The 22,588-nt window shown below is 45.3% G+C and overlaps 1 protein-coding gene across 3 annotated transcripts in view; it reads right to left on the bottom strand.

The window, feature by feature from the left end:
• DIPK1B (divergent protein kinase domain 1B) overlaps positions 1–22,588 on the bottom strand; it is a 139,852-nt gene that overhangs the window by 80,294 nt on the left and 36,970 nt on the right. Inside the window, exon 1 of one of the 3 annotated variants that reach the window (XM_056539619.1) lies at positions 4,082–4,320. The exons of the other annotated variants lie outside the window; for them this stretch is intronic. The gene's annotated coding sequence lies outside the window, so the exon portion shown is untranslated. Of the gene's footprint in view, positions 1–4,081; positions 4,321–22,588 lie in introns of those variants that run through there. 3 annotated transcript variants of the gene reach the window in all.

The following is a 22,588-nucleotide window of genomic DNA, read 5'->3' as shown; positions in this document are numbered from 1 at the left end:
ATTTGATCAGCGAAACAGGAGCCCTCTTATAGCACTTACCTAATCAGACGCTGCTACGCTCGATTCGCGCGCCGCTTCCGGATGCCGACATCACACTAGTGAGCCTGCATCACTTCCGGGGGCACATCATTACTACAGAGCGGAGCATCTGCCGTTGTCTGGCGACGCCACAGGCGCCGTCCGCAACTTGTAAACATAGACAGGATGAGTATTTAGTGGCTGGATCTGGGACAAAAACGGTAAGTATAAACAGAAAGGTAGTGCGATCCTACTAATTGGTGACATAGCAATAGGTCTCCAACAACTGATAAGTTACAGAATCAGAAATAGATTAATGATTACTGCAGAAATTAGTAGGATCGCACTACCTTTCTGTTTATACTTACCGTTTTTGTCCCAGATCCAGCCACTAAATACTCATCCTGTTTACAAGTTGCGGACGGCGCCTGCGCACAGCACTGTGGCGTCGCCAGGCAACGGCAGACGCTTCGCTCTGTAGTAATGACGTGATGCAGACTCACTAGTGTGATGTCGGCATCCGGAAGCGGCGCGCGAATCGAGCGTAGCAGCGTCTGATTAGGTAAGTGCTATAAGAGGGCAATTAGCGGAAAACAGAGGCCATAGCTGTGCACTCTGCCACAACAGATGCCAACATCTCGCAGACCGCCACTGTGGGTCACGTGAGTCAGTACCCAGGAGCAGAGCTCTGCTCTGGGTCATCAGCACATTCCCTGCACTGTAACTTACTATTGAGGGGTGCTTATGCTTATGGGATGTTGTTGCGGTGTGCATTATTGATTAATTCTATATGGTGCACTTCATTGTAACTGGTGCACCTTTTTGGCCTTGGCTTTTGTTTTGCACTCTGTGTTATCAAGCTGTTGATTATATTTGTGATATTGGTTATCTTTGCTTTGTAGCCCCTGACAAACCCAATGACTTGGGGAAAACGCGTTGGGCGGGCGGGCTGATTATCCATATAGTGCAGGGTTTGACAAAGGGGTAGACCGGGGCAGGGGTCGTCCTTTCAAGGACGAGTGCCCCGACAGTTCCCTGAGCGAGCAGGGTTAGTGGCACGACATCTCCCCGTTAGGGTATACTAGGGCCACAGCCCTACCCACCCTGGTCTTACAGTCTTCATCCCCTGTCACTCCCTGACCATTATTTACCTTGGCCTCTGTGACTGACTCAGACTGCTGTTCACACTCTATGGTCTCTGGGTCCGTTGTGACTATCTCTTTCTGTTGTTTTGTTGTCAGTGGGGTCTTGTCTTTTAAATAGCACAATAAATGTTAAGTTTAAAGTTGTTATACCCCTTCTGTGAATTCCATCTATGAATTAACACATGTGGAATTATAGACATAACAAAAAAGTGTGAAACTGAAAATATGTCATATTCTTTTGCTTTGATTCCTGCTTTGCACACTCTTGGCATTCTCTTGATGAGCTGTAGTTACCTGAAATGGTCTCCAACAGTCTTGAAGGAGTTCCCAGAGATGCTTAGCACTTGTTGGCCCTTTTGCCTTCATTGGGTTCAGGTCTGGTGACTGTGGATGCCAGATAATCTGGGGCAGCACTCCATCACTCTCTTTCTTGGTCAAATAGCCCTTACACAGCCTGGAGGTGTGTTTGGGGTCATTGTCCTGTTGAAAAATAAATGATGGTCCAACTAAACGCAAACCGGATGGAAAAGCATACCGCTACAAGATGCTGTGGTAGCCATGCTGGTTCAGTATGCCTTCAATTTTGAATTAATCCCCAACAGTGTCATCAGCAAAGCACCCCCACACCATCACACCTCCTCCTCCATGCTTCACCGTGGGAACCAGGCATGTAGAGTCCATCGGTTCACCTTTTCTGCGTCGCACAAAAACAAGGTGGTTGGAACCAAAGATCTCAAATTTGGACTCTTCAGACCAAAGCACAGATTTCCACTGGTCTAATGTTCATTCCTTGTATCCTTTAGCCCAAACAAGTGTCTTCTGCTTGTTGCCTGTCCTTAGCAGTGGTTTCCTAGCAAATATTCTACCATGAAGGCCTCACACAGTCTCCTCTTAACAGTTGTTCTAGAGATGTGTCTGCTCTAGAACTCTGTGTGGCATTGACCTGGTCTCTAATCTGAGCTGCTGTTAACCTGCCATTTTTGAGGCTGGTGACTCGGATGAACTTATCCTCCGCAGCAAAGGTGACTCTTGGTCTTCCTTTCCTGGGGCGCTCCGCATGGCAGACAGTTTCTTTGTAGCTCTTGATGGTTTTTGTGACTGCACTTGGGGACACTTTCCACCTTGAATATGACATATTTTCAGTTGTTTCACACTTTTTTGTTATGTCTATAATTCCACATGTGTTAATTCAGTTTTGATGCCTTCATTGTGAATCTACAATTTTCATAGTCATGAAAATAAAGAAAACTCTTTGAATAAGAAGGTGTGTCCAAACTTTTGGTCTGTACTGTATATAACCTCTCCCTCTCTTCTGGGGTCTTTCCCTCCTGTTTCAAACACTCTATCATAACCCCACTATAGAAAAAACCATCTCTGGACCCATCCTGTGCAGCCAACTATCGACCCGTGTCAAATCTCCCCTTTATCTCCAAACTCCTGGAACGCTTGGTCTACTCCCGCCTTATCTCTCCGAGAACTCTCTCCTTGACCCCTTACAGTCTGGTTTCCGCTCCCTTCACTCCACAGAAACGGCCCAAACCAAAGTCACTAACGATCTTCTGACGGACAAATCAAATGGCAATTTCTCTTTACTGATTCTCTTGGACCTCTCTGCGGCTTTTGACATTGTGGATCACCAACTCCTCCTCAGTAGTCTCTGCTCCATCGGTCTCAAGGACTCTGCTCTCGCCTGGTTTTCCTCCTATCTCTCTGGCCGCTCCTTTAGCGTCTCGTTTTCTGGCTCTACTTCTTCTCCTCTTCCCCTTGCTGTCGGAGTTCCCCAGGGATTGGTCCTGGGTCCTCTACTCTTTTCACTCTACACATCCCCCATTGGAAAAACAATCAGTAGATTTGGCTTTTAGCACCACCTCTATGCTGATGACACCCAACTCTATACCTCTTCCTCCAACATCACCCCTGCACTCCTACAGAATACCAGTGACTGTCTCTCTGCTGTCTCAGACATCATGTCCTCTTTATGTCTGAAACTAAATCTTTCGAAAACAGAACTTCTTGTTTTTTCTCCATCAACTGATACTGTACCTAACCCTGACATTTCCATCTCGGTATGTGGGACTACCATAACTCCCAGGCAGCAGGCTCGCTGTCTTGGAGTTATACTTGACTCTGATCTGTCTTTCACTCCCCATATTCAGTCCCTTTCACGTTCTTGTCACCTGCATCTCAAAAACATTTCCAGAATCCGCCCGTTTCTCACTACTGAAACTGCTAAAACTCTCATTATTGTTTTGATTCACTCCCGCCTTGACTACTGTAACTCTTTACTAATAGGCCTTCCTTTCTCCAAACTCTCTCCTCTTCAGTCCATCCTTAATGCCGCAGCCAGACTCATCTTCCTCTCCAGCCGCTACACAGACGCCTCCTCCCTGTGCCAGTCACTACACTGGTTACCAATTCAGTCCAGAATACAGTACAAAATCCTCAGTCTCACACACAAAGCTCTCCACAATGCTGCACCTCCCTACATCTCCTCTCTCATCTCCGTCTACCATCCTACACGTTCTCTCCGATCTGCTAATGATCTCACACTAACATCTTCTATAATCCGAACTTCTCACTCCCGTCTCCAAGACTTCACTCATGCTGCACCGGTTCTCTGGAATGCTATACCTCAATCCCTCAGACTCAACAACAACATCCATAGTTTCAAACGTGGCCTAAAAACACATCTCTTCAGACAGGCCTATAACATTCTTTAATTGGCCTCAACATATCCTCAACATATCCCTACACCTCTTGTTTGAATAGTTATTGTTTAATATTCTGTCTGATACTTGTCTTTGTTTGTACCCCATAATTGTAAGCGCTGCGGAATCTGTAGGCGCTATATAAATAAAATTATTATTATTATTTATTATTATTATATAGTCATCTTGATGGATCTATGGCTCACTCACTCTGTATAGATGGCTCAATAGGCATGTCTGTGAAGGTTAGTGCAGACGTAGAATGTATATACAGATCTCCACAAGTACATTTCTGTACAGCCCATTTATGTGTCACTCTGCCCAATAGAAGAGCAGAGACATTGGGGTTCAGTGCTGGGTATTTAGAGTGTCTTCAGACGGATCTTGGAGGAATTTCTGGTCTCGAAGCCGTTGCAGGATTCTCTGTGTATAACCCAACCTGGGAGGCATTAAAAGTGCTTGGAAAATAAAGAGACGGGAGGTTAAAATGTATATTTATCACTGAGCCCGGGGCGGCCTACGCCGTTACCATAGTAACATCAGGCACTGGAGATTAAAAGAATAAAATTAAGGCAGAAAAAAAGATAAATACAAGAGAAGGTTCAGAGCTGCAATGCAACGCGGGAATATATTTAAATATCAACATTTTAGCCCAAGAAACATAAAATTACTCGACAATTCACCTCGACGTACAGAGCCCTGGTCCTCACCACCGCACTACACAGAAACTATACAACGTTCTGGAACATAAACCTCTTATTAAACAAAACAGCTTCACTGCAAAACAAGAAAGAGAACGTGGAAATAGAAACTGAGTGCAACCAGCAGTGTAAAGAATGGAGGATTTCATTACCACAGCTTTGCACTAACGACAACCATCATCATAATTTCCCCCATATAGTACCCTCGAGTCTCATCCTGTACCATGGTATTGACTCTCATCCTGGGCCCTGGTATTGAGCACGGTTGTTGTTTACATCACTCTATTATACCATCATATCTGCTGTTTTTGTGTTTCATATTGTCTTTTATTCCCTGATGAACTTTGTCATTAGGAGGGGGAAACATGTCAGAACAGGTGTTGGGACAGCAATCTTTTTTAGGGTCCCGATTTTGAGGGTAATCCTTAATTTATCATTGCTTTATACCCTGATGTTTCAATAACCAATCAGGACTGATAATTATTAGTGGCGGCTCTACTGGTTTATCCATTATAGGTAATATTGTGTTATTTTTAAGGAAAATAATAATGGTAGGTTCACATTTGGGTAATTTTGCTGTAGATTTTCTCCTGCGATTTTATTACTGACTAATTACTGATTTTATTACTGACACATAGCACATGCGCAGCGTACTTGCCGACGCCAGTCACTAGAGTGAGCTCCACAGCAGGACGCTCGCTCTAGTGACTGCCGTTAGACCATCTGCAGTGTGAATTACGCTCAGGGTGAGTTCACACTGAGAATTTCTGCTCATACAAACATTCTATTGCAGCAGGTTCCACCAATCCCACTGACAGCAATGGGAGACTGCTGCAATGCAGATTCTGTATGGAATTTCCAGACAGAAACTCTATGTGAAAATTCTCAATGTGAACTAGCACCTATGGAATATTTGCCAGAAAAAAATTTTGGGCACACATTGTGTGCGCATGAACATGTAGAGTCCAAAATTTCAACTCAGCAGTGTGCACGGTAGAGCAGAATTCCACTGAAAACAACGGATAGCTACTGCACCAGAATTTCGGAGCAGGATTTTTTTTCCGTAGTGTGAATAAGTCCTTACAGCAGCAAATTCACAGCAAAACATGTGTAAACATACCCTTAAAGTAGGCAATGTCTTATTGTGTAAGAGAAACTTGGGACAGCAAAGCCTTCATCATCTTTAGCCCATTACAGTCACCCCAGTTCAATACGAGGGTGTTGGGAACCAACCCCCCAAAAAAACAAAAACACATATAGGTCTTGTTTTAGAAGGCTTCGTTCACACTGCCGTCGGCTCCGCTAGGTGGAGCTCCATCGGCAGTTCCGTCAAGTTTAACGGAGAAAAGAACTGTGCATGCACAATTTTTTTCTCCGTTAATTTCCTGTAAAATTATCGGATCACCGACGGTCCCCATGCAAGTTAACATAGTAACATAGTTAATAAGGTTGAAAAAAGACCAAAGTCCACCAAGTTCAACCTATATCCCTAATGAGTACCTACTGAGTTGATCCAGGGGAAGGCAAAAAAAAAACTCATACTAGAGGTAAAAATTCCTTCCCAACTCCAAATAGGGCATCAGAATAAATCCCTGGATCAACGTTCTGTCCCTATAAATCTAGTATACATAACCAGCAATGTTATTACTAGCCGTACTAGTAGCCGTTTGCATCCGATCTGTTTCAGGGTCCGATCGGCTCAAGAAAAAAAAAAAAAGAGCCGATCAGATCCTTATCAGGTCGGATGCAAATGGCAATGTGAACCCAGCCTAAGATATATACTGTATAGTAACTAGAGAATCCAGATCATTTTCACAAGCTTCGCCCTCCCGACCACCCATAGGGGGCGCCTACGTCAGAAGGGGTGTTATTAATCATTAAGTACAAACTGTGAGATTCTATGTGACGAATATCTTCGTAAACATCTCAGAGATGCTTCCAGGATCCTAACATCAAAATCAATCGGTCAGTCACTTTGATATAAAACACAACCACAATCCTTCACTACGATTTTAAAGACCTCACAGAAGATCAGAGATCGGATTTGAACAGAATGCTCTGACAGCCTGACGGAGCCACATGATGGTCACTGCGCTAGTGTGTTTATGGGGGGGAGGTGCTGTAGGTTGGGGAGCACTGTGCTGGAATGTGATATTACTTTATGATCAGTACAGCCCTCATGGATCATAAGAGTAATAGTAGAGAGTAGTAGTAGTAGTAGAAGAGAGAAGTAGTAGTAGTGGTAGAAGAGAGCAGCAGTAGTAGTAGTAGTAGTAGAAGAAAGCGGTAGAAGTAGAGAGCAGTAGTAGTAGAAGAAAGCAGTAGTAGTAATAGTAGAAGAGAGCCGTAGTAGAAGAGAGCAGTAGTAGTAGAAGAGAATAGTAGTAGAAGAGAGTAGTAGTAGAAGAAAGTAGTAGTAGTAGAAGAGAGCAGTAGTAGTAGTAGAGAGTAGTAGTAGAAGAGAGTAATAGCAGTAGTAGTAGTAGAAGAGAGAAGTAGTAGTTGTAGTAGTAGAAGAGAGTAGTAATAGAAGTAGTAGTAGAAAAGAGTAATAGTAGTAGTAGAAGAGAGTAGTAGTAGTAGAAGAGAGTAATAGTAGTTGTAGTAGTAGAAGAGAGTAGTAATAGAAGTAGTAGAAAAGAGTAATGGTGGTAGTAGAAGAGAGTAATAATAGTAGTAGTAGAAGAGAGTAATAGTAGTAGTAGAAAAGAGTAATAGTAGTAGTAGAAGAGAGTAACAATAGTAGTAGAAAAGACATGTATAGAGAATGGCTTTAATGTGCCTAGAGAAGATACCACTGACATCCAGACAGGAGAGCACATATAGGGAATGTGCCACGCTGAACATGATGTCTGATCTGTATATAGTGGAGGAGATGAACAGTGATATATAGTTTACTGGAAAAAGATTCAGCAGAAAGTATCAATGGAAATCCCAGCTCATTCTATGCTTAGGAATCCAGTAGGTGGTCCTAATCAGTGATTGACAGCTATTTGTACACATGCTCATACATAGTCAGTCACTCTCAGAGAACGCCCCCCCCCCCCCCCACCTCCTAGGATCAGCCGAGATTTCAAGCAATACGTTGCACGTTCTGCTGAATCTTTTTGTAACCTATATATTGATGTGCTCAGCTCCTCTGGCTCCAGAACATGAGATAAGTGCATTGGATGATATTTTAATGACCCTCAGAAAAACATTCAGCCTGTGACCACATTGTGGGGTATCTGATAGGTCCGCCTGTCAGCACTGTAGATGCGGCAGTCTCACTGACTGGGCCATCAACAGGGTTGCCCGTTTGGATCAGAGCTTCACTCCTGACAGTTGTTGTGGGTGCTCGGCTCCTGCCACCATGACGTGGGTTCAGCTTCTGAGTCCATGGATGCTCTGTGACTAAATACCCCTCACTCAGTTTTCATTACCTTCCCGCTATAAGACATATATATGTTATTTAGCAAGAAGGAGTTAAGCATACAGAACCGTTACCTAAGGTACAAATGAGGCAGGAACTGAATTTCAAGGACGCAGGAAGATGTAAGGACACCGAAAAACTGAAGTCATCTGGAGCTGGAGACCCTTAAAAGACCCCATGACAAACTAAGATTAGGCTGTACTGGTTATATATTAGCGTTTTTTTGTTCCTGATAGGTTTGAGGTTTGGCTCCATGTGCAGACTGCGGGGGATCTTTCCTTCTGACGGATCCATTTGGCAGATGAAGACTTTCTCCCCCTCAGTGTATCTGGAATTGTTCCCTGTCATCCAATAATTCCCCAATCAATCATCAATCCCACAGCCTACGATGTGAACGTTTGTGTCTTTGCAATCTCCTTTGAATGTTTCATTCTAGCCATCTCTGCAACCTAGTCCAACGCCTCTGTCCATCCAATTCTGCCCCCCGGCTCCTCTGTCATGGCCTTTTGTACTGTAGAACTTTCTTTACGCAACTCTTGTTCCAATTTCTTCCTCACTATAGTGGATACCTGCTTTCCTTCTAAGCCAATTGTATGTATTTAAGTAGTATCTGTGACATGGAGCCCACCATGATTCCTCCAACCACGTAGTTCACTCAAACTTTCAAAGAAAATTATTTTTCTCTTTTTTTTATAACTATGAAATAGAAAAGTCAAACAGAAATTAAATGTCACATTTCCTTGTTTTCCCATCAGTGTTGAAGCCCTTACCAATCGCGGACTACAATTCAGGGAGACACACACTGTGATTTACTTGTCATTTTACCAGCAATTTTTCCCTTCTGGAGACACGACATGAAATTACAGTGTCCTGTGGTTTTCCCTTCTATCGGAGATGCCTCATTGCCTCACTTTACTGCAGCAAGCTGGAGGGAAGGGGGTTACCTACGAATGATGTCCTGTTGTTGTATCCAAATCCCTATGGCCTCCACCACCCACACCTTCTCCCTGAGACATCTCCTCCTTAGTGTGGCCCATGTGGCCCTCAGCTCCCAGGACATCATAACTACTTTTATTTCACAGAGTTCTCAGAATCCCTTCATCATCTCCGTCACAGCTCCCATCGCTTAGCAGATTCAAAGCTTCAGCTGGGCCGCACGGCTTCACAAGCCCCCGCTGCTTCTCTGCATGCATTTATTTTTGGGCAGCAATACATGAAAGCTGAGGCTACGGGGGTGGGGAGGCCTCTTCTCATTCTGTGGTTCCTTCTGAAGCCAAAATGCATTTAGATTCTCATTGAGGAACATGTGCTGTGATTGTCTGCACTTCATATTCTGTGGCTGATGGGCAAAAGGTGGAAGGTAAAGTCTTCTCCACTGTACTCTACTTGGCCTTACCGTCACCTTGTATAAATGTGCAAAGTCACAGCCAAGAGCCACAACCTTACAAGGTGGACTGAAGACACCTTAGGCTAATGACAGATTTTTCCTGAAGCTGACATGTGCCCCATAAGAGGCAGGTTTAGGCTCCATAAAAGCCTTTCCTTAGAAGACAAAGATTATCTGAAGGTGGCACATGCCATCTCAAGCACTGGATGTGTAATGCTGCGGGCGATGGGGACTGCACAAAGTTACAATCACATCTCAGATAATTCAATACAAAGATCATGACATTACATATGGCATTGAATAGTTGGGCACTACCTGAGGGTCCTGAAATCATCTGAAATTCCTTGGCACAGAAGTCTAAAAGAAAAACTACTGGGAACTGGAAATAACATAGAACAAGGGAATTTGCTATTTATGTATTTCTTTCCACCAGGAGATTGTAGTGCCGCACTCCTAAAAGAGTCAGCTTCTGGAGGGACATGCTGTGCTGCAGAGTGGTATCTGGTGCCACAGGGGGTATTATGTGATGCAAAGTGGTATCTGGAGCCACATGTGCTGCACACTGGTATCTGGAGCTACCAGGGGTATTATGTCTTGTACAGTGGTATCTGGAGCTACCAGGGGTATTATGTGCTGCACAGTGGTATCTGAAGCCACAGGGGTTATTGTGTGCTGCACAGTGGTATCTGAAGCCACAGGGGTTATTGTGTGCTGCACAGTGGTATCTGAAGCCACAGGGGTTATTGTGTGCTGCACAGTGTTATCTGGAGCCACAGGGTTTATTATGTGCTGAACAGTGGTAACTGGTGCCAAAGAGAGTATTATGTGCTGCTCAGTGGTATCTGAAGCCACCAGGGGGAATTATGTGCTGCACAGTGTTATCTGGAGCCACCAGGGTTTATTATGTGCTGCACAGTGATATTTGGAGCCACCAGGGTTTATTATGTGCTGCACAGTGATATCTGGAGCCACCAGGGTTTATTATGTGCTGCACAGTGATATCTGGAGCCACCAGGGTTTATTATGTGCTGCACAGTGGTAACTGGTGCCACAGAGAGAATTATGTGCTGCTCAGTGGTATCTGGAGTAACCAGGGGGTATTATGTGCTGCACAGTGATATCTGGTACCACAGAGAGTATTATGTGCTGCTCAGTGGTATCTGGAACAGCCAAGGGGTATTATCTGCTTCACAGTGATATCTAGAACTGCCAGGTAGTATTATGTGCTGCACAGTGGTATCTGGAGCTACCAGGTGGTATTATGTGCTGCACAGTGGTTTCTGGAGCCACCATGGGGATTTGCAGCACAGGGGGCTATGAATACTGTAGATCGGTATTTGGTGATATATAGTATAATTTGTTCACTGGTGCCCTAACATAACGCCAGGGACACAATCAGAGTTAGTAGCATGGTGAAAGACAGAGCCAAGGTCAAAAGCCAAGAGATAAGGTAAGTCACAGAGTCAGGTACTAGAGAAAGGTCAGAGGCCAAGCCAGGAGAGAACTTCAATACCAAAATCAGTATGACATATCACAGACATCTGTAACCATGGCTACTGAGTGACATCATCTGTGCCTCAGAAGAAAAACTGCCGGATCATGGAGAGGTAAGTATGCTCTATATAATGATCTCCTAATAGCGCTTCCAATAGTGATAATGTTCCTCCAGGATGCTCCTAATAGTAATAATGTTCCTCCAGGATGCTCCTAATAGTAATAATGTTCCTCCAGGGTGCTCCTAATAGTAATAATAATGTTACTCCAGGATGCTCCTAATAGTAATAATAACGTTCCTCCAGGATGCTCCTAATAGTAATAATAATGTTCCTCCAGGGTGCTCCTAATAGTAATAATAATGTTCCTCCAGGGTGCTCCTAATAGTAATAATAATGTTCCTCCAGGGTGCTCCTAATAGTAATAATAATGTTCCTCCAGGGTGCTCCTAATAGTAATAATAATGTTCCTCCAGGGTGCTCCTAATAGTAATAATAATGTTCCTCCAGGGTGCTCCTAATAGTAATAATAATGTTCCTCCAGGATGCTCCTAATAGTAATAATAATGTTCCTCCAGGATGCTCCTAATAGTAATAATAATGTTCCTCCAGGGTGCTCCTAATAGTAATAATGTTCCTCCAGGGTGCTCCTAATAGTAATAATAATGTTCCTCCAGGGTGCTCCTAATAGTAATAATAATGTTCCTCCAGGGTGCTCCTAATAGTAATAATAATGTTCCTCCAGGGTGCTCCTAATAGTAATAATAATGTTCCTCCAGGGTGCTCCTAATAGTAATAATAATGTTACTCCAGGATGCTCCTAATAGTAATAATAATGTTCCTCCAGGATGCTCCTAATAGTAATAATAATGTTCCTCCAGGATGCTCCTAATAGTAATAATAATGTTCCTCCAGGGTGCTCCTAATAGTAATAACAATGTTCCTCCAGGATGCTCCTAATAGTAATAACAATGTTACTCCAGGATGCTCCTAATAGTAATAATAATGTTCCTCCAGGATGCTCCTAATAGTAATAATAATGTTCCTCCAGGGTGCTCCTAATAGTAATAATAATGTTCCTCCACGGTGCTCCTAATAGTAATAATAATGTTCCTCCAGGGTGCTCCTAATAGTAATAATAATGTTCCTCCAGGGTGCTCCTAATAGTAATAATAATGTTCCTCCAGGGTGCTCCTAATAGTAATAATAATGTTCCTCCAGGGTGCTCCTAATAGTAATAATAATGTTCCTCCAGGATGCTCCTAATAGTAATAATAATGTTCCTCCAGGATGCTCCTAATAGTAATAATAATGTTCCTCCAGGCATCCAGGGCAAACAATCACCGAGGGGGGCCATGTCAGCCCCCCATGTCGGCGATCGTCGCAAATTGCGAAGGAAATTGCCCCTGCGATCTGCGGCGTTACCGGGCTGATCGGGTCTCTGGGACACGACTGCCCGGTAATTTTGCATGATCCCGGTTGTCACAGACAGCCAGGACCATGCTGAAGTATAGGAGCAAGGTGGCAAGCCTGCCACCTCCTCCTATCCCCTGCGATTCCTCGGTTAGCTAACCGACCAATTGCATGGGGGGGGGGGGGGCGGTTACTTCCTCCTGCCCGGCCCCTGGAAGTCCGGAGAGAACGGGAGGAAGACCGGAGGATGCGGCGGGGGACGGGGGAGTGCTGGGGCCCAGCCCCGGTACTTACCTCGTCCCTGAAGACCCGGATCCCGGCAGCGGAGATGGCGGCGGTGGCGACAGGTGAGTGGATCTTCGGCGGCGCTGTGGGACCTTTGCAGCAGTCCAGACCACCGTAAAGCGATCTGGACTGCTCCATCGGGTGCCCTTACACTACAACTCCCAGCATGCCCAGACAGCCCTTGGCGTCTGGGCATGCTGGGAGTTTAAGTTTTGCAACATCTGGAGGTCCACAGTTTGGAGACCACGGTGCCCTTCCAGATGTTGCAAAACTACACATCCTCAGCATGCCCTTACTGTCCAGGCATGCTGGGAGTTGTAGTTCTGTAACATCTGGCCCTTCAGATGTTGCAGAACTACAACTCCCAGCATGCCTGGACAGTTTTGGCATACTGGGAGTTGTAGTTTTGCAACATCTGGAAGGGCACAGATTGGGAACCACTGTATTAGTGGTCTGCAAACTGTAGTCCTCCAGATGTTGCAAAACTACAACTCCAAGCATGCTGGGAGTTGTAGTTCAGCAACATCTGGCTCTAAAGATGTTGCCGAACTACTACTCCCAGCATGCCTGAGAATGTTTGGGAGTTGTGGTTTTGCAACAACTGGAGGCACACTGGTTGGGAAACATTGTCTGTTTCCCAACCTGTGTGCCTCCAGCTGTTGCAAAACTATAACTACCAGCATGCACTGATAGACCGTGCATGCTAAGAGTTGTAGTTTTGCAACAGCTGGAGGTTACCCCCCCTGTGAATGTACATTGTACATTCTCATGGGCAGGGGGCTTACAGTGAGTATCAGGCTGCAAGTTTGCGATGCAGCAAATTTTGCGCGGTAGCTCAAACTCGCAGCGGGAAACTCGCTGTAATCCCCCGCCCGTGTGACTGTACCCTAAAGACACTACACTAACACAAAATAAAATAAAAAGTAAAAAACACTTCATATACACATACCCCTACATACCCCTAAACGTCTGGTACGCCACTGTTTCCAAAATGGAGCCTCCAGCTGTTGCAAAACAACAACTCCCAGTATTGCCGGACAGCCGTTGACTGTCCAGGCATGCTGGGAGTTTTACAACAGCTGGAGGCACCCTGTTTGGGAATCACTGGTGTAGAATACCCCTATGTCCACCCCTATGCAAATCCCTAATTCAGGCCTCAAATGCACATGGCGCTCTCACTTTAGAGCCCTGTCGTATTTCAAGGCAACAGTTTAGGGTCACACATAGGCAATTTCTCCCGAGTACGGAAATACCCTAAAAAATTTTGTGGGTCTTTTTCTCCTTTCACCCCTTATGAAAAGGTGAAGTTGGGGTCTACACCAACATGTTAGTGTAAAAAAAGAAATTTTTTACACTAACATGCTGGTGTTGCCCTATACTGTTCATTTTGACAAGAGGTAAAAGGGAAAAAAGCCCCCCAAAATTTGTAATGCAATTTCTCCTGACTACAGAGATACCCCATATGTGGGCGCAAAGTGCTCTGGGGGCGTACAACAAGGCCCAGAAGGGAGAGTGCACCATGTACATTTGAGGTGATTTGCACAGGGGTGGCTGATTGTTACAACGGTTTTGACAAACGCAAAAAAAAAAAACCCACATGTGACCCCATTTCGGAAACTACACCCCTCACGGAATGTAATGAGGGGTGCAGTGAGAATTTACACCCCACAGGTGTCTGACAGATCTTTGGAACAGTGGGCTGTGCAAATTAAAAATTTTGTACAGCCCACTGTTCCAAAGATCTGACAGACACCAGTGGGGGGTAAATGCTCACTGTACCCCTTGTTACATTCCTCAAGGGGTCTAGTTTCCAAAATGGTATGCCATGTGTTTTTTTTTTTTTGCTGTTCTGGCACCATAGGGGCTTCCTAAATGCGACATGCCCCCCGAGCAAAATTTGCTCTCAAAAAGCCAAATATGACTCCTTCTCTTCTGAGCATTGTAGTTCGCCCGTAGTGCACTTCAGGTCAACTTATGGGGTACCTCCATACTCAGAAGGATGGGGTTACAAATTTTGGGGGGTATTTTCTGCTATTTTCGCAAAAATTTGAAATTTGGGGGGGAACACACATTTTTGTGAAAATAATTATATATTTTTTTTTTACATGAAACACCTGTGGGGTATTAAGGCTCACTTAATTCCTTGTTACGTTCCTCAAGGGGTCTAGTTTCCAAAATGGTATGGCATGTGTTTTTTTTTTTTTGCTATTCTGGCACCATAGGGGCTTTCTAAATGCAACATGCCCCCCAAAAACCATTTCAGAAAAACGTACTCTCCAAAATCCCCTTGTCGCTCCTTCGCTTCTGAGCCCTCTACTGCGCCCGCCGAACAACTTACATAGACATATGAGGTATGTGCTTACTCAAGAGAAATTGGGCTGCAAATATAAGTATACATTTTCTCCTTTTACCCCTTGTAAAAATTCAAAAATTGGGTCTACAAGAACATGCGAGTGTAAAAAATGAAGATTGTGAATTTTCTCCTTCACTTTGCTGCTATTCCTGTGAATTTGCTGCTATTCCTGTGAAACACCTAAAGGGTTAAAACGCTGACTGAATGTCATTTTGAATACGTTGAGGGGTGCAGTTTTTATAATGGGGTAATTTGTGGGGTATTTCTAAGATGAAAACCCTTCAAATCCACTTCAAACCTGAACTGGTCCCTGAAAAATAGGGAGTTTGAAAATTTTGTGAAAAATTGGGAAATTTCTGCTGAACTTTGAAGCCCTCTGGTGTCTTCCAAAAGTAAAAACACGTCAAATTTATGATGCAAACATAAAGTAGACATATTGTATATGTGAATAAAAAAAAATATATATTTGGAATATCCATTTTCCTTACAAGCAGAGAGCTTCAAAGTTAGAAAAATGCTAAATTTTTCATCAAATTTGGGGATTTTTCACCAAGAAAGGATGCAAGTTACCAAAAAATTTTACCACTATGTTAAAGCAGAATATGTCACGAAAAAACAATCTCATAATCAGAATAACTAAAAGCATCAGAGTTATTAAAGGGGTATTCCAGGCAAAACCTTTTTTTATATATATCAACTGGCTCCGGAAAGTTAAACATATTTGTAAATTACTTCTATTAAAAAATCTTAATCCTTCCAATAGTTATTAGCTTCTGAAGTCTTCTGTCTAACTGCTCAATGATGATGTCACATCCCGGGAGCTGTGCATGATGGGAAAATATCCCCATAGGAGCTGCACAGCTCCTGGGACGTGAGTCATCAGAGAGCAGTTAGACAGAAAACAACAACTCAACTTCAGAAGCTAATAACTATTGGAAGGATTAAGATTTTTTAATCGAAGTAATTTACAAATCTGTTTAACTTTCCGGAGCCAGTTGATATATAAAAAAAAGTTTTGGCCTGGAATACCCCTTTAATGTTTAAAGTGACAGTGGTCAGATGTGCAAAAAATGGCCGGGTACTAAGGTGTAAAATGGCTGGGTCCTTAAGGGGTTAATGATGAATAGCACCGGCGGCCCCTCCTGTGATCTTTGTGCCGCGTGCTCCCCGCTGATATCTGCCTGGGACCTTCCTCACAGATAATTAATTAGTTTTGATAATGTCTTTAGTTCATGTGTCTTCCTGGCAACCGCAGAGTGAACAGACGTTATATGAGAGGACACCCCGCGTTCTCAGCACCTCCCGCAGATCTACGCTTCTGATAACAGAGGCACAAAATAATGCCGCCATACATACACTATCTACAGAACATAAGAGACATCCACAAATAAGATATTAAAGAGAATAAACCTGCAATATGAGTATAAAATAATGCCAATAATAATTCTATTCATAAAAAATGTATTCACTTTTTCTTTGATGGAAACTATCTTCAATAGTCACTGTGTGCATACATTACATTACTTATCCTGTACTGATCCTGAGTTATATCCTGTATTACACTCACTATTCTGCTGGTGAGGTCACTGTGTACATACATTACATTACTTATGCTGTACTGATCCTGAGTTATATCCTGTATTATACCCCAGAGCTGTACTCACTATTCTGCTGGTGAGGTCACTGTGTACATACATTACATTACTTATGCTGTACTGATCCTGAGTTATATCCTGTATTATACCCCAGAGCTGTACTCACTATTCTGCTGGTGAGATCACTGTGTACATACATTACATTACTTATCCTGTACTGATCCTGAGTTTTATCCTGTATTATACCCCAGAGCTGTACTCACTATTCTGCTGGTGAGGTCACTGTGTACATACATTACATTACTTATCCTGTACTGATCCTGAGTTATATCCTGTAGATCTTTTATTAAAAAATATAAAACATTACAAAAAGAACGAACATCACCATAACAATAATACAAACAACATACACCTGTATAATATATACAAAAATGAGTCCATATTAGTCCAAAAATGTCCAACCAAGTATCTTCTGGTCCAGCCTCATTCTCACCAAACACACCGCTATAATAACAACTACTACTAAACACTCTACAATAATAATACTTACAGTAATAATAATAACAACAACAATAATAACAAAAAACTGGTCCGGTTGCATTTCCCCACCCAAAATAATAAATATAATAAATATGTGTCAAACCACCAACAAACACCGCAAACAGAAAAACAGAATATACAATTTTTTTTGGCCCTGAGCTGGTCCCGCATCCCATGCCCCCAGTACATGATAACAGACGTCCATGAACCAGTCCAGGATTTTTTTTTTTTTTTTTTATAAAAGGTCCCACACAGAAACCCCCCTCCCCCCATCTACCCACCACCCAACCTAACACTAAACCCCAACACAACACAACCCCTAGAAAAAAAACAATATATATACATATATACACATATACATAAATGTACAAACAAAACAAATATATACAAAATAATACAAACTATACAAAACAAACAACAATAAGGCTTTTCAATCACACAATCCCCTAAAGCTCAAGTTCAGTGCCTGCAAGCCCTATATCACCATATATCTACAGCACAAAACAAAAAGACTAATGTGCCAGCATCAGCCCACCACCAGGGGGAGACAACAGGCTAAGGCACTTTAAAGGCAGAGCCCCTCCACAGACGAGAGGCCCTGCCAGCACCCAGCCTCTCGTACTCCAGAGAACGCACCTTCACCAGGTCACCAAGAATGTTCCTAACCACCTCACCCACAGGGAGGATTTTACGCTGCGTCGACACTAAACACCGTGCGTTCCACGTGTAATACCTGACCACTGAGCTGACTAGGAATAAAGTGCACTGGTCCCAGCCTCCAAGGTTTCTGAATGCCCCATAGGCCCATTCCGCATAGGAGAGACTGGCCAGCCGAGGCCAACCAATGGAAGCGCCCACCCTGTTGTAAACCTCTGTGTTAAAGGGACAATGAAGCAGAAAATGCTCCATGCTTTCCAGCATGCCTCCACACTCTTCGCGGGGACATCCCCGGTCATCAGAGCTCCTGCACTTCAGATTGTCCCTCACACACAGTTTCCCGTGGAAGCAGCGCCAAGTCAAGTCCCAAAACTTCAAGGGGATCCTGATAGAATTCAAAAGCTCTAAACCCACCTCCAGATCCCGACTTGGGCAGTCCTTGAGCGCCAATGGCCTCTGGAAATGAGAAGACAGGACCCTCTTGTCAAGGAATTTCCTCGACAGAGTCCTAATCTCCCACATCCCCAGACCCCACCGACGAATAACCTTCAGAACCGGGGTAGCGTAAGTCGGGAGATGCCCGTGTGGTGTGCGAAGATCCTTCACTTGCCCTCCTGTCTCCCATTCCTGGAAGAAAGGCCGAAACCATCCCCTACAGGAGGATACCCACGGAGGAGCCCTCTCTGACCAGAGGTTTGCTATATTGGTCTTAAGAAAGGTATTCACTAGGAACACCACAGGGTTGACCATACACAACCCCCCTAGTCTCCTCGTACGGTAAGTAACCTCCCTCTTCACTAGGTTCAGTCTATTCCCCCATAACATTTGGAAGAACACACTGTAGACCCGGGTCCAAAGAGGTTCTGGCAACATGCATACGCTGCCCAGATATATCAGCAAAGGGAGCAGGAAAGTTTTCATCAGGTTAACCCTTTCCCGGAGGGTCAAAGACCAACCCTTCCACTGATCCACCCTCTGAGCGGCGATCTTAAGCCTGCTGTCCCAGTTTTGTTTGGGGTAATCCCCTTGACCAAATTCGATGCCGAGGACTTTTGCGGATTCCTGGGGCTCTGGAAGGGCGTCCGGGAGATTAAAATCAGGATCTCCCCCTCCCAGCCAGAGACTCTCACACTTATCCTGATTGATCTTGGACCCGGATACCTCCGAGTAGCGGTCCACCTCTGACATCAACCATCTGCCCTCCTCTTGTGAGGAGACAAACACGGTGATATCATCAGCGTACGCTACCACCCTCAGAGCCGAATCCGGCACCGCCAGGTCCATTCTCACCCCCGCCAACGGTCCACAACCAATCCTTCTAAGGAAAGGATCGATTGCAAACACGTACAGCAAAGGGCTCAAAGGACAACCCTGACGGACACCAGACCCAACCTCAAAAGAGCGGCCAATCCAACCATTCACAAGCGGGAAACTCTCTGCCCCTACATACAAGGTCTTAAGCCAATCAACAAAACCCCCTGGCAGGCCATATCTCAGAAGGACAGACCAGAGGTACTCATGGTTAACCCGATCAAACGCTTTTGCCTGATCCAAGGACAGCAAGTACCCCTTCCAGTGGCCAGCCCTACCCTGCTCCACAGCCTCTCGGACACTGAGCACAGCACTGAATGTACTGCGGCCCAGAACAGAGCAATGCTGAGCCCCCGAAAGGAGCCAGGGTGCAAACTCCACCAACCGGTTAAACAGCACTTTTGCCAGAATCTTTCTGTCCGCATTGAGAAGTGCTATGGGACGCCAATTCTCAATGTGGGACGGGTCTTTACCCTTTGACAGGATGATCAGCGCTGACCTCCTCATTGACTTTGGCAGAGTGCCCGAGGATAGACACTCATTAAAAACCGCAGTCAAGAGGGGAACCAAAGTGTCCTTAAAGGTCTTATAGAACTCAGATGTTAAGCCATCCGGACCGGGTGACTTCTTGAGGGCAAGCCCATCAATAGCCATCCTGACTTCCTCTTCCCGGATCATCTCTGTCAAAACGTCAAGAGAGGGGTCTACTCCTGGTTCAGGGACGGTTTCAGCCAAGAAAGCTGATACCTTATCTCGATCTAGATCCTTCCTTCCCAAGAGGTGCGAGTAGAAGGATCTGACGACCTCCAGGATCCCTGATCTGGACCTTTTCAAGGATCCCGTACTATCAATCAGTCCTGAGACTATTTTACTACTCACTGACATCTTGCAGTTTCTGTAAGGGTCGGGCGAGCGGTACTTCCCGTAATCCCTCTCAAAAACCAAAGATGCGTGCCTATCGTACTGGCACTTCATCAGCAAGGACTTCACTCTGGAGATATCCTCTCGGCTACCTCCAGTCGAGACAAGGTTCTCAAGTTTCTTCCTCAGGTCCTGGTACAAGCGGTACCTATTTAGGCTTCTGAGGCCCGAGAGCTGGCGGAAGAATCTCGCAACCCTTTCCTTGAAGATCTCCCACCACTCTGACTTACTGCTACAAAGGCCCAGCAATGGTACCTGGCTCTGAAGAAAATCCTCAAAGGACTGTCTTATCTCCGCTTCTTCCAAGAGAGACGAATTCAGCTTCCAATAGCCTCTGCCCATCCGGGGGGTCTCTGTGACATTCAGAGAAAACAAAATTAAACAGTGATCGGAGAACTCCACCTCAACAACAGACACTGCTGAAGAGACGGCTTCCTCCTTTAAATAAAACCTGTCTATCCTAGACCTACAACTACCCCTATGATAGGTGAATCCCGCGTGGCCTGGGGTGTGCCGGATGTGGACATCCACCAGGCGAGCCTCACTCGCTATGCTATTAAGGGCGACGCTATCATAAGTCAGCTTGTCTCTGGCACCTCCCCTGTCTTGGGGCCTCGTGACAGCATTAAAGTCCCCTCCAAAGACCACCTGCCGACTTGTAAAAAGATAGGGCTTGATCCTCATAAAGAGGCACTTCCGGTCCCACTTAGACTGTGGGCTGTAGATGTTAATAAGGCGAAGTTCTTGTCCCCTCATGAGGACATCTAAGATCAGGCACCTCCCCATTTCTAACTCGATAACCCGTCGGCATTCTACCGCTGCGGTAAAAAGGACCGCCACTCCGCTATACGGCTCGGCCCCAAGAGACCAGTAGGAGGGCCCATTCCTCCACTCTCTTTTAGCCTTGTAGATAGATGACATATCTGTTAGCCTGGTCTCCTGCAAAAATAAAATATCAGCATTAATATGGGCAAAAAAATCATAGGCCGCAAATCGAGCTGTATCTGACTTAATGCTGGCAACATTAATGGATGCCAGAGTCAACGGAGAGGGTGCCGCCATCAAGGGTGATTGAGTTAGACAGCTTTCTTTTTCCCACTCCCCTTCTCACCCTCCACATCAGAAGAACTCTTCACCCTCTTTAGAGAAATAGAAGTGTCCATCTCACCAGACGTCGTTTTACTTTCCTCGTCTCCGGATTCTAGGCCAGCCCCTTCCCCCGAGGACATAACCTCCCCAGGGGAAGAGGACTCGGCGCCCCCTGGAAGCCCCTCTGCCACCTCCCCCTCATCCTCCCCTTCCGAAGAAGAGGAGGAGATGTCCCTGAGGGGTCGGAATCGATTGGAAAGGCCAACCAGAGGGGAGTCAGTTTTGCCTTCCTTTGGCACCTGGACCAGGGTGGGAGAAGATCTCAAATCTCCCTTTTTTTTTTTACTTGTACCCCGCTTTCGTGTCTCCTTCTGCCATCCCATATCATCCTCCTCCACGCTATCTGAGGAGATGGCACCTTCCTCATTCTGGATCCTCCTGACCTCCTCATTCAGCTCGCCATCCCTCGGGGTCTCAGCAGCAAGGTTGGCCTCTGGGACAGAATGAGAGGTCATCCCAGTAACCCGGGCTTTCCCCATCACCCTATCCCTTTGGCGTTTATCAAGACGTCTTAGTTGGGCTGGTGTCTTTCTCTTGCTGTTCCTCACTGACCCCTCAGTTCCTCCACCCCTGCTAGTCCCCTCCCCAGCAGATTCCGGCTCGTGATCTTCACCCGCTGGGGACAAGACCGTATTAGCGAAAGAACGAGGGCAACGACTGAATGGGTGACCTAAGTCACCACACAGGTGACACCTAATCTCTGCACAAGATGCGGCAAGATGGCCTACACCCCCACACAAGGCACATTTCTGCACCGTACAGTTTGCACTGAAGTGTGTGGGGTCACCACATCTGTGACAGAGCTTCGGCTGACCCCGGTAGAAAATCTGGATACGATCCCTGCCGAGAAAGGCAGAGGATGGAATATGGGTAACTGTATTTCCTGAACGCTTAAGTTTTACCAAAAACGTCCAGGCTCCTGACCAGATGCCAAACTCGTCCCTGTTCTTCTGCGGGACCCCCATTACCTCGCCATACCGTCCTAACCAGGTGATAATGTCAACACAAGAGAGTGATTCGTTACGGGTCAAAACGGTCACTCTCTTGATTTCGTTTTGACGAGACAATGCCTGTACGGCAAAGTCTCGCCAGCCGGGCTCATTCTTTACCAATTCATAATTCGACCAGAAAAGCTCAAGCCCCTCTGGCCGAACAAAACTGATATCGAATTCAGGAGCACCGTAGGGATGTATCAAGGCAAAGATATCAACTGCCTTGAAGCCCATCTTTAGCAAGAGCTCAACCACTTTGGTCCTTGAAGGACACATATCTTCGCCCTGCCACCGAAGACGGACCACATTCCTACGGTTACTACCTGCCCCGGCTGTTGGGAGGGACCACACAGTATCGCCCCCTCTTTCCTCTCGGAAGGCAGAGAGACCGTGTCTCTCTATCCAGAAGGACAGATCAACTGCTCTACCCTCTACATTAATCGACCTTTCCCCCTTTTTCAGAGCTTCCAGGAGACGTCGCTGCAATAAACCGTCCCTAGAGTCAGGA

This window comes from Hyla sarda, chromosome 9 (assembly GCF_029499605.1).
Source record: "Hyla sarda isolate aHylSar1 chromosome 9, aHylSar1.hap1, whole genome shotgun sequence".
Classification (NCBI taxonomy): domain Eukaryota; kingdom Metazoa; phylum Chordata; class Amphibia; order Anura; family Hylidae; genus Hyla; species Hyla sarda.
The sequence above is the reverse complement of the archived record's forward strand: the minus strand, read 5'-3'. Positions and strand labels throughout refer to the sequence as shown.